The sequence below is a fragment of the Dendrobates tinctorius genome, unplaced genomic scaffold (assembly GCF_039654945.1).
Source record: "Dendrobates tinctorius isolate UK_male_01 unplaced genomic scaffold, ASM3965494v1 ptg000086l, whole genome shotgun sequence".
Lineage (NCBI taxonomy): Eukaryota > Metazoa > Chordata > Amphibia > Anura > Dendrobatidae > Dendrobates > Dendrobates tinctorius.
The window spans coordinates 231,570-244,749 of NW_027361754.1; positions in this window are offsets into that span (position 1 = coordinate 231,570).

Genomic DNA, 13,180 nt, shown 5'->3' on the forward strand with positions numbered 1-13,180 from the left:
CACATATATACCAAGCACATATATACCAGGATGGGGCACATATAGACCAGGATGGAGGACATGTACATCAGGATTGCGGAGATATATACTAGGACGTGGGAAATGTATACCATGATGGGGGACATGTATACCTGGATGGGGGACATGAATATCAGGATGGGGAACATGTATACCAGGATAGGATATATATACCAGGATGCGGGACATATATAACAGGATAAGGCCAAATTTAAGGGACGAGTATACTCGGATGGAGGACATGTATAACAGGATGGAGAACATGTATGCCAGGATGGGTGACATATATACCAAGATGGCGAACATGTATACTAGGATCCGGGACATATATATCAGTATGGGGGACATGTATACCAGGATGCGCAACATATGTACCAGGATGGGGGATATATATATACCAGGATGGAGGACATGTATACCAGGATGGGTGACATGTATACCAGGATGGAGGACATCTATATCAGGACGCGCAACATATGTACCAGGATGGGGGATATATATATATATACCAGGATGGAGGACATGTATACCAGGATGGGTGACATGTATACCAGGATGGAGGACATGTATACCAGGATGGCAGAGATATATACCAGGACGGGGGACATGTATACCAGGATGAGTGACATGTATACCAGGATGGGGGACATGTATATCAGGATGGAAGATACAGTTGTGGCCAAAAGTATTGACACCCCTGCAATTCTGTCAGATAATACTCAGTTTCTTCCTGAAAATGATTGCAAAAACAAATTCTTTGGTATTATTATCTTCATTTAATTTGTCTTAAATGAAAAAACACAAAAGAGAATGAAGCAAAAAGCAAAACATTGATCATTTCAGACAAAAATAAAAAAAATGGGCCAGACAAAAGTATTGGCACCCTCAGCCTAATTCTTGGTTGCACAACCTTTAGCCAAAATAACTGCGACCAACCGCTTCCCGTAACCATCAATGAGTTTCTTACAATGCTCTGCTGGAATTTTAGACCATTCTTCTTTGGCAAACTGCTCCAGGTCCCTGATATTTGATGGGTGCCTTCTCCAAACTGCCTTTTTAGATCTCTCCACAGGTGTTCTATGGGATTCAGGTCTGGACTCATTGCTGGCCACCTTAGAAGTCTCCAGTGCTTTCTCTCAAACCATTTTCTAGTGCTTTTTGAAGTGTGTTTTGTGTCATTGTCCTGCTGGAAGACCCATGACCTCTGAGGGAGACCCATCTTTCTCACACTGGGCCCTACATTATGCTGCAAAATTTGTTGGTAGTCTTCTGACTTCATAATGTCATGCACATGGTCAAGCAGTCCAGTGCCAGAGGCAGCAAAGCAACCCCAAAACATCAGGGAACCTCCGCCATGTTTGACTGTAGGGACCGTGTTCTTTTCTTTGAATGCCTCTTTTTTTCTCCTGTAAACTCTATGTTGATGCCTTTGCCCAAAAAGCTCTACTTTTGTCTCATCTGACCAGAGAACATTCTTCCAAAACGTTTTAGGCTTTTTCAGGTAAGTTTTGGCAAACTCCAGCCTGGCTTTTTTATGTCTCGGGGTAAGAAGTGGGGTCTTCCTGGGTCTCCTACCATACAGTCCCTTTTCATTCAGATGCCGACGGATAGTACGGGTTGACACTGTTGTACCCTCGGACTGCAGGGCAGCTTGAACTTGTTTGGATGTTAGTCGAGGTTCTTTATCCAAAGAATCTTGCGTTGAAATCTCTTGTCAATTTTTCTTTTCCGTCCACATCTAGGGAGGCTAGCCACAGTGCAATGGGCTTTAAACTTCTTGATGACACTGCGCACGGTAGACACAGGAACATTCAGGTCTTTGGAGATGGACTTGTAGCATTGAGATTATTCATGCTTCCTCAAAATTTGGTTTCTCAAGTCCTCAGACAGTTCTTTGGTCTTTCTTTTCTCCATGCTCAATGTGGTACACACAAGGACACAGGACAGAGGTTGAGTCAACTTTAATCCATGTCAACTGGCTGCAAGTGTGATTTAGTTATTGCCAACACCTGTTAGGTGCCACAGGTAAGTTACAGGTGCTGTTAATTACACAAATTAGAGAAGCATCACATGATTTTTCGAACAGTGCCAATACTTTTGTCCACCCTTTTTTTATGTTTGGTGTGGAATTATATCCAATTTGGCTTTAGGACAATTCTTTTTGTGGTTTTTCATTTAAGACAAATTAAATGAAGATAATAATACAAAAAAATTTGTGTTTGCAATCATTTTCAGGAAGAAACTGAGTATTATCTGACAGAATTGCAGGGGTGTCAATACTTTTGGCCACAACTGTATGTTTACCAGGATGGGGGACATATATACCAAGGATGGAGAACATGTATACCAGGATGGGGGACATGTATATCAGGATGGCAGAGATATATACCAGGACGGGGGACATGTATACCATTACGGGGGACATGTATATCAGGATGGCAGAGATATATACCAGGACGGGGGACATGTATACCATTACGGGGGACATGTATATCAGGATGGATGACATGTATTCCAGGATGGAGGACATGTATATCAGGATGGCAGAGATATATACTAGGACGGGGGACATGTATACCAGGATGAGTGACATGTATACCAGGATGGGGGACATGTATATCTGGATGGGGGACATGTATATCAGGATGGAGGATATGTATACCAGGATGGGGGACATATATACCAAGGCTGGAGAACATGTATACCAGGATGGGGGACATGTATACCAGGATGGGGGACATGTATATCAGGATGGCAGAGATATATACCAGGACGGGGGACATGTATACCATGACGGGGGACATGTATATCAGGATGGATGACATGTATACCAGGATGAGGGACATGTATACCAGGATGGGGGACATGTATGTCAGGATGGAGGATATGTATACCAGGATAGGGGACATATATACCAGGATGGAGAACATGTATACCAGGATGGGGACATGTATACCAGGATGGGGGACATATATACCAGCAGAGGCGTATCTAGGCTTTCTAGCACCCGGGGCAAGAATTCGGTTCGGCGCCCCCCCACTCCAAATTCCCCCACACATTAACCCAATCCCCACTCATTAACCCCCATCACCATTCCAAATCCCCACACACATTAAATAACCCCCATCCCCACTCCAAATATCCCCACACATTAACCCCATCCCCACTCATTATACCCCCATCACCACTCCAAATCCCCCCCACACATTAAATAACCCCCATCCCCACTCCAAATACCCCCACACATTAACCCCATCCCCACTCATTAACCCCCATCCCCACTCATTAACCCCCACACACATTAACCCCCTTCCCCACTCATTAACCCCACACATTAACCCCCATCCCCACTCATTAACCCCACACATTAACCCCCATCCCCATTTATTAACCCCCCACACATTAACCCCCATCCCCACTCATTAATGCCTTCACATATTAACCCCCATCCCCACTCATTAACCCCACATATTAACCCCCTTACCCATTCATTAACCCCCCACATTAACCCTTATCCCCTCATTAACCCCCATCCCCACTCATTAACACCCCCCCCACACATTAACCCCCATCCCCTCTACAAATCCCCCTCATCTCCAATCTTCGGTGGTTCTTCAGCTCCACATTGGAGCACACTTACCACCAGGGTTCTCTCTGGGCGCCGGGGAGTGACATCAGCAGTGTGATCACATGACCTGATCACGCTGCTAACGTCGCTCTGACCCAGCGGTCAGAGCTGCAATTTCACTGTGGTCTGTATAGACGCCAGTACAATTGTTCCCTGGGAGCCGGCACGCGCTCCTTCTCTGCGCCGGCTGTCAGCTTGACAGCTGACACAGAGAACCGCCGACTCCCAGGCCAGGGGGGCAGCAGAACACAGCCGCCAGGGAGGACATTGCGGACTGCTGCATTTGGCGGCCCGACTGCGCCCGGGGCAAATGCCCTGGCTGCCACCCCTAGATACGCCGCTGTATACCAGGATGGAGAACATGTATACCAGGATGGGGGACATGTATACCAGGATGGGGGACGTGTACTATAACGGGGAACATGTATACCAGGATGGGGGACATGTTATCAGGATGGGTGACATACATACCAGGATGGGGGACATTACTACATAATGAAGGAGGGAGGGCAGGCTCAAATTTTGCATCAGGACCCATCAGACACTAGTTATGCCACTGTCAGAGAACCTTCTATAAGACAGACAGTCAGAAGACCATCTATAGCAGTGACATTCAGAGGACTCTTATAGCAGTGACATTCAGGGTACCCCCTATAATGGTGACAGCCACAGGACCACCTATAACAGAAACAATTCAGGAACCCCCTCTGGCCAGGGGTCTGAGTAATGGTAACATAGTCGTGGATTCCTGTGTTTCAGGTACAGTGCTCACAAGAGACACGTAACCACCAGCAATTACCTAATAATTACAGCCACTGGACGACATTACAATGGCCGTTAGAGTTTCTGATATGCCACTAAACAATGCGCTAAGTGATGCTAAAGAACACCAAGGACCAGACTGTGAGAAGTTGGCCACAAACATCCTCCTGAAGTCTCAGGTACAGTCTCACAGGGGCTACTTCCAGAGCTTGGGTCTAGTGTTTGCAGGTTATGAATCTCTCCACCATGCTGTAGACTCCTACATGTCTCATATCTGTTTAGTAACTGCAGTGATCTACAGTTTCCATCCTCGCTCCTGACTTTGGACTTTATTTATTTTAGTTTTTATTTGCTCACTGGTTTCCCCAGAAATAAAGGTTATAATTCCTTTATCATGCCGCCTCTATTATTACTTGCTATTATTATTAGGAACACATTATTCTCTGATATTTACAAATATTATAATGTCCATAGATTCCATTATGTTCTTATTATAGGACGTGCATCTGGTATGAAGCCTCCAGCCACATAAAGTACATGAAGTTCACTTCCTTGTCAAACAGAACAGCAGATAACAATATCAGAACTTACTAATCGGAAATCTGATGAAACGTCGCAGCGGCAACACGGGATCGATGGCGGCACTGACAGCACAACTGATAAGAAAATCATTCAAAAATGTGTAGCCTAATAAAATCAGAAATATATCTGCAGACTTATTACTGTACCACCTCTCCAGTTATTTTTCTGGACTTTACTTGCATTTTTCTTCAGTCACATCCAGAGCTGAATTCACAATTCTGCTGGCGTTCTGTTACCATTGCACAGTATATTAGAGGCTTTAGATGACCATGACACATATCTGATCTAAGTCCCTGTACACACCTAATGTCAGAGGGAGGGGATCATAATGAGTCATTCGCAGGTACATGCATCCATCATCATTCATACAGTAGCAACTAGAGACAATACTAGCGCATGGCCGAGCGGCCATGAGAACCTTTTATAGCCGGGACCTTTCGGAAGCTTCCAGATCCCAGAGATGAACCAATCAGATCACGAGAAGGACCTGGGCATGTGACTCCCGATCTCCAATGGGAGATCGTCTCGTGAGCATGCCCAGTAGAGCGACGGAGGGACTTAGCCTCTGGAGCGACTTGCTGCTGAGCAGCCTGCATTGCCATTGCTGACCCAAAGGTGGCAGCAATAGCCAGACCCACAGAGCAGGTCTGGGCAGAGCGTCTGGAATGCTGGGATTGCTGAGCAATCTCCTCTGCGGTCAATAGACAATGGGAGACTGCAGAATGTGAGGCTCTGGATTCCTGTTGAGCCACAGCAGGAGCCTGATGCTTAACAGGCATGACCATATTTCGTAACAGGTAGAGTGGACTATGCCTGATATTGTGGATTTTCCAATTAAGAATTCATGATGCAATGCTGAATATGAAAGATCAGTTGTAAGAAAGTAAAATAAGAAAAATAGATACCATTCGACATAGAAAAACAATTTCACATCAATCAAAGTTATAGTCTGTACCTAACAAGCCATGCCATAACAACATTAAAATACTTGCAATGGCTTTGTGATTGCTAAAATAGACAAATGTTATGATTAATCACAGGTTGTATTTTGTCTTTTTAAAACTAAATAGATAACAACTAAGGTAATATGTAAGGAAAAAAATACTAAATTTGAAAACATCATCAACATAGAGGAGGAGGAATACATTCCGTAAAGTAAGGATAAGGCGCTCCTCGGCAGAAATACACTTGCGCATCCTGATGTCCTTAAAGGTGATCCCAGGGCGCACTGTCTCCAACAAATGATCAAAGGAGGCAAGGCTCAAGCGACAATATTGGAAGAACTTGTCAGGATGCATAGAGACTGTGGAAATGGCCTTTAGTGAGGCGTTGCCTCAAAAGCGGATGTACTCACATTCGTCTCCTCCTCGGATCCACAATCACTGGGTATGGCTCCCCGAAGCATTGTGACAAAACCCAGTTGTAAAGCACCCGCTCAGTTGTGTTGAAAGTAAGTCTGTCTGACATGTTTCACAGAAAGCAGACATAGCCCAACAAAAGCAAGGCCAGAAACTGCCCAGATTGGAGTGTGCCACCTGTTGTAGAGGCAATAAATAGGGTTGCTGATTATGATTTAAATTATTTTCAGACCTAAAAACTGTTAAATGTCCATTTTGCAAGGTTGCGAGAAAAGAAACGCCATACAGATGCCATACGGATGTCACACGGATGCTTAGATGCGAGAAAATCGCATCCTCACATTGCCAACGGATGACATACAGATTGCTGTTCAGGGAACATTTCTGCCATTCTCGTCCGTAAAAAACGGACCGTATTTTTATACGACAAGTATGACTCCAGCCTAAAGGTCACCTTCCAGGATTGTGATTACAGCTTCGGTTGTGACTGGAGTAGAATTCAGGATGAGACAAGTAAAGCGAATGCAAGAAAAGTTATCAGAATGAAACATAAAAGAAATTCCCTGAAATAAAACCTCTCCTTGAGGGTCATATTTTTACTTTATTCTTATTTCAGAAAAAAAGTCACTATTTTTTCCATTTTTACTTTTTCTGTTACATTCAGGCTCGGACTGCCCCATAGGGTGACAGGGGAATCCCTCGGTAGGCCCCTGTGCAGATCTGAGCCCCCAACCCACTGTATAAGTACTTGACATAATTCAATTGATTCTGTATAGAAAAAGGCAACATCTCATCATTCATTAATCAAACTACCCAGTTTCTTATTATATAGAGATATAGGTAAATTTGTGAACAAGGGTAATGTAATACTTGTATGCAAGTGGGCCCCCAAAGTCAGTGTTACTGGTGGGCCCATGGCACCTCAGTCCGACACTGGATACATTTATATTTCTTCAATACTCTAAATTAAAATTATTATAAATTTCTAATTTTTGTTAACTTTTCCCAAAAATATTTAGCAAATTCTCCAATTGTAAAACTTGGATATTTTTTTTGTTGTATAATTCAGGATACTATGTACATCCAAGCTGAAATCTGACAGCATTCCCTGTTTGTTCAGTATCGCCATAGTATTTGCTTCTGGTTATTTGCATTTTCTGTGCCATCTTTACATCAGGCTCTGTGCCCTCCTCTAATGTAGGAAAAATTAACTACCCTTCCTGCATCACAGGATCTCAGCTGTTAGAGCTGTCAGCCCACTTCTTGCTGTTTCCAAGTGTAACAAATGTCAGCAAAGTATTGGTCTCATGGGCTAAAAAGTGACAACTCTGGTCATATAGTAGCTTTCTGTGAGGATGTTATCTAGAACAGGGGTCCCCAACCTGTAGATCAGGAACCACATGTGGCTCACAGTCCCCTGAATTGTGGCTCGTGGCTGTCTGCTAGCTTGGTGCATTAGCTCCAGGTCTAGCAAACAGGTATGAAGAGCACATCTTAAAATGGTGAATTTTGTGAGTGGCCCTGCACAGAAGAGCAGATCTGGATGCACATATACTGGTCTTAGGGGTTTTGATTTAATTTAAAGGGAATCTGTCACCCCTTTTTTGAGATATCATATAATGATATCATTCAATTGTGTGTCATATAAGGATTCTCTTAGTACTTTTGCTTCCCCCTGGCCCCGCACCTTTCATGCATAAATACCTTTTTTATATTGGTTCAGTTGTATGTAAACTGCCGGTCTCCGGTTCGCTGGGCGGGGCTTATTCACCTGCTACCCCCTCCCTGTCTTGCAAGAAGAAATGCATAGAGCAAGACGGGGGGGGGAGCAGGTGAATAAGCCCCGCCCAGTGGACCGGACAGCGGCAGTTTACATACATCTGAACCAATATGAAAAAAGGTATTTATGCATGAAAGGTGCGGGGTCAGGGGGAAGCAAAAGTACTAAGAGAATCCTTATGTGACACACAATTGAATAATATCATTGTCATGATCCAGGACGGGATTTCGCTTTGACCCGTCATGGTTAGACTATGGGTTAATTGTGCTGCCTCTCTGGCAGAAGGAGGCTATTTAGTGCTCACTGGACCTGGGTCCGGTGTCAGTTATACTCCTGCCCTCGGCTGAGTTAAGTGACCTCTTGTATACGTGTGCCTTGTGCCTGATATCTTGCTTGCTTGTTCGGTTGTGATCCGGTTCTGTCCCTGTTACGAATTCTGCCTGACCCTCTTGTACTGCGCTACCTCTCGTGTATGACTCTCTGCTTGTGACCCGACTTCTCTCTGCTTGTCCCCTTGGTACCATGTCGCCCTCTTGTGTATGACCTTTGGCTTTGTCTGACTACCCATCTGTTTGTCCCTCCTGTACCTCGTTTGCCCGTACTGCTGTGACCTCTGTTTTGCCTGACTCTGAGTTGTTGTGTGGTGTCCTGTCCTATCTGAAAACAGGACGCTAAGCCCCGCCCCCTTGCAGTCACATGACCATAGGTCCCGTGCCAGATTATTCAGTTTCAGTGTCCGCATGTCCCGTGCCTCTTTACCTTCCAGCGCGGACTGGACCCTAACACTATTAGCCTGAAGCACGCATGGTCACCTCTGCTGCCCTGCTCCACAGGTATCTTTTAGCACTGCTTCTGTACTCAGGACACGCGCACTGGCTCTACGAGCAAGTGCAGTGCGGTGTCTCTGACAATCATTATATGATATCTTAAAAAAGGGGTGACAGATTCCCTTTACGTATGTTACGCTGGCGACAGGTTGATGCTACCTGTGAGAGATGGTGCCTGAGGCTGGATGAGACAATGTGTTGGGAGTGTTGGATCAGAGAATACTGAATGGGGGAATTGTGGGGATCACTGGATCTTGTTGTACTGTTTTGGGGTGATTTCTGTGGAAAAGCTTTGGTTATCATACCCGTAATGGGGGCTCTGGTTGCCACTACTGTGAGGGGGGGAGGGAGCTGGATGTGGCTCGCGGACCCTCTCTCACAGCTGAATGTGGCTCTCTAAGTCAGAAGGGTTGAGGACCACTGATCTAGAATATAACAAAGCAGAACTATTAGTTTGAGTTAAAACACATTTTGAGGAACAGTAGGGCAGGCGAGGTAGGCAAAGTTCTGGATCAGTTCCACCAGCTCCCTGTACCAAAGTGCTATGTGAACTGTTGTGAGTTCATTTTCCCCTTCACTACTGAGGCCCGGGGAACTCCCTCTTCTGGTAAAGAAAGGTAGTGAGCCAGATTATCTAACACCTGAACCTGATGATGATGACTGGCTGAGTGGAGTTACTGACTGGATATAAGGCTGCCGACGCCCTTCTGCCCTGCGGGTGATTTCTCTGTGGGATCCTTGGAGACCAGTCTGAATTCCTGCTCTTCTAAAGCTAAGTTTTCTGCTCGGCTTTTTGCATTTGTGCTTTGACTTTGTTTTGCTTTGTTTTTCTGGATTTCTGCCATCCCCTGATGGGGTGTACTGAATTCCTTTAGCTCTGTCTTCTGAAAATACCTGAGTGCTGATTTAGTTTTTGAAGCCTAGCTGCTTCAGGGTCTTTTTCCATATCAGCTTCTTGGCTTATGTCTTTGATAGGGTTTTGGCAGATTGCAGACAGCATCCTTCCTTTCCTGTTCTGTTTAGTTAGCTTGGGCCCCATCGTTTGCTCAGTCTATCTTTCTATCTGTGTGAGTGTTTTTTCATCTTGCTTCACCGTCATTATATGTTGGGGGCTGAATTTTACTTTGGGGTCTGCTCTGGGGCAGTTTAGATTTCCTTTTCTGTCTTTAGGCTATTTAACTCTCCGGCTGTGATCGAGGGGTCTAGGGCATCTTAGGAACCCCCCACGGCTACTGCTAGTTGTGTTGATAGGTTCAGGGGTCTGCAATCTGATAGTTGCCAACTTCTCTGGTTTTCTGGACGTAGCTTCTATTTTTGTGTCTGCCTCCTACGGTGACTCAATCATAACAGAATCACCCGCCATACCGCAGATCCTAGGGTACTCAATAGCAGGAAAGAATTGAAAAAAAAAAAAAAAGTGTGTATATTTTTTCCTCTATATCTCTGAGGCCGTAGGGGGAATTTTTTTTTCTCTCAATGGAGATAAAGCAATTGTCTGATCGTGTGGAGCAGCTCGCTGCGGAAGTGCGGGGAATTTCCGCCTACCTTGCTCATTCACATGCTGCTGAACCAAAGATTCCTACACCTGATGTATTTTTTGGGGATCGGTCTAAATTTTTGAATTTCAAAAATAATTGTAAATTATTTTTTGCCTTGAAGCCTAACTCGTCAGGGAGCTCCGCGCAGCAGGTTAAAATTGTCATCTCTTTGCTGCGTGGCGATCCCCAGGATTGGGCGTTTTCTTCGAAACCAGATGATCCTATTCTGACTAATGTGAACGCATTTTTTCAGGCCTTGGGGTTGTTGTATGATGAACCTAATGCCATTGATCAGGCTGAAAAGACCCTGCTGGCATTGAACCAGGGTCGTGATTCTGCAGAATTGTACTGTCAAAAATTCCGAAAGTGGGCAGTACTTACTACCTGGAATGATAATGCCTTGGCTGCTCTCTTTCGGAAGGGGTTGTCTGAAGCCGTAAAAGATACTATGGTGGGATTTCCTGTTCCCTCTGGTCTTGACGATTCTATGTCATTAGCCATTCAGGTTGATCGGCGTTTGCGTGAAAGCAAAGCTGCACGAGAGGTGTTGCCACCTGTTGAACAAATGTCTGAACCTATGCAATGTGATAGAGTTTTTTCCAGAGAGCAGCGTCAGGAGTTCAGAAGGCGTAATAAGTTGTGTTTTTTCTGTGGAGATGCCTCGCATATTATTTCTGTCTGTCCTAAACGAGAGAAACGCTTTGCACACATGTTTTCTGTTGGTGGTGTTCAACCTAAGTTTCTTCTGGCTATTACTCTGATCTGCTCCCTGTCCACATTTTCCGCCAAGGCTTTTGTGGATTCGGGAGCAGCCCTAAACCTAATGGACTTGGATTTTGCTAAACATTGTGGATTTCCGATGACACCTCTGCAGACGCCTATCCCTTTGAGGGGGATTGATGCTACTCCTTTGGCTAAAAATAAACCTCAGTTTTGGACCCAGGTGGTAATGCGGGTCGCCCCAGACCATCAAGAAAATTGCAGATTTTTGGTGTTGCATAATCTGCATGATACTATTGTTCTGGGGTTTCCCTGGTTACAAATTCATAATCCAGTTTTGGATTGGAAATCTGTGTCTGTGGTGAGTTGGGGTTGTCGGTGTGCCTTTAGTGAGGCTCCGGTGTTTTCCACCTCTCCTCAGTCGCATAATGTTCCTGATTATTTGGCAGACTTTTATGATGTATTTAGTGAGAATGAGTCTGCGTCTCTGCCTCCTCATAGGAGTTATGACTGTGCAATTGATCTGAGCCCGGGGTGTAAATTTCCCAAGGGTCGGCTCTTCAATTTATCTGTACCTGAGCACGAGGCTATGCGATCCTATATTAAGGAGGCGTTGGAGAAGGGTCATATTAGACCATCCTCGTCACCCTTAGGTGCCGGTTTTTTTTTTGTAGCCAAAAAGGATGGATCATTAAGACCTTGTATTGATTATCGTGCCCTCAACAAAATTACTGTTAAATATCAGTATCCGTTACCCCTGATTTCTGATCTATTCTCCAGAGTTAAAGTTGCTTGCTGGTTTACCAAGCTTGACCTCAGGGGGGCGTATAATCTTATTCGCATTAAGCATGGGGATGAATGGAAGATGGCGTTTAATACTCCGGAGGGACATTTTGAGTACCTGGTGATGCCTTTTGGGCTCACTAATGCCCCTTCTGTCTTCCAGTGCTTCATGAACGATATTTTCCGAGATTTTGTCGATAAATTTTTGATTATCTATCTGGATGATATTTTGATCTTCTCCAAGGATTGGGATTCTCATGTGGAACATATTCGGCCTGTGTTCCGGATCTTGAGGGAGAATTCCCTGTATGTCAAAGGATCTAAATGCCTTTTTGGAGTACAGAGGATTTCTTTTTTGGGATTTATTTTGTCCCCGTCAACTATTGAAATGGACCCGGCCAAGGTACAGGCCATTTACGATTGGGTTCAGCCCACTTCTTTGAAGGCCCTCCAGAAGTTTTTGGGTTTTGCTAATTTTTATCGGAAATTTATAGCAAAATTTTCTAGTATTGCCAAGCCATTGACTGATTTGACTAAGAAGAGTGCTGATGTGTTAAATTGGTCTCCGGAGGCTGTTTCCTCCTTTCAGGAGCTGAAGCGAAGATTCACTTCCGCCCCGGTTTTGCGGCAACCTGATGTCTCACTTCCGTTCCAGGTAGAGGTGGATGCTTCTGAGATTGGTGCAGGAGCTGTTTTGTCCCAAAAGGATCCTGTAACATCTAAAATGAATCCCTGTGCTTTCTTTTCCCAAAAGTTCTCTCCATCTGAACGTAACTATGATGTGGGGAATCGGGAACTGTTGGCCATGAAATGGGCATTTGAGAAGTGGAGACATTGGTTGGAGGGAGCTAAGCATCAAGTCGTGGTCCTCACTGACCACAAGAATTTGATTTACCTAGAGTCGGCTAAGCGCTTGAACCCTAGACAGGCTAGGTGGGCCTTGTTTTTTACACGTTTTGATTTTGTGGTTTCTTTTCTTCCTGGAACTAAGAATGTCAAGGCAGACGCCCTCTCTAGAAGCTTCTTTGCTGATTCTCCTGTGGTGACCAAGCCTGCTACCATCTTAGGCGAAGGGGTAGTTCTTTCTGCCATCTCGCCCGATTTGAGACGTGCTCTGGAAGAGTTCCAGGAGGACAAACCTGAGCGTTGTCCCAGGGGAAAGTTGTATGTTCCTGACCAGTGGA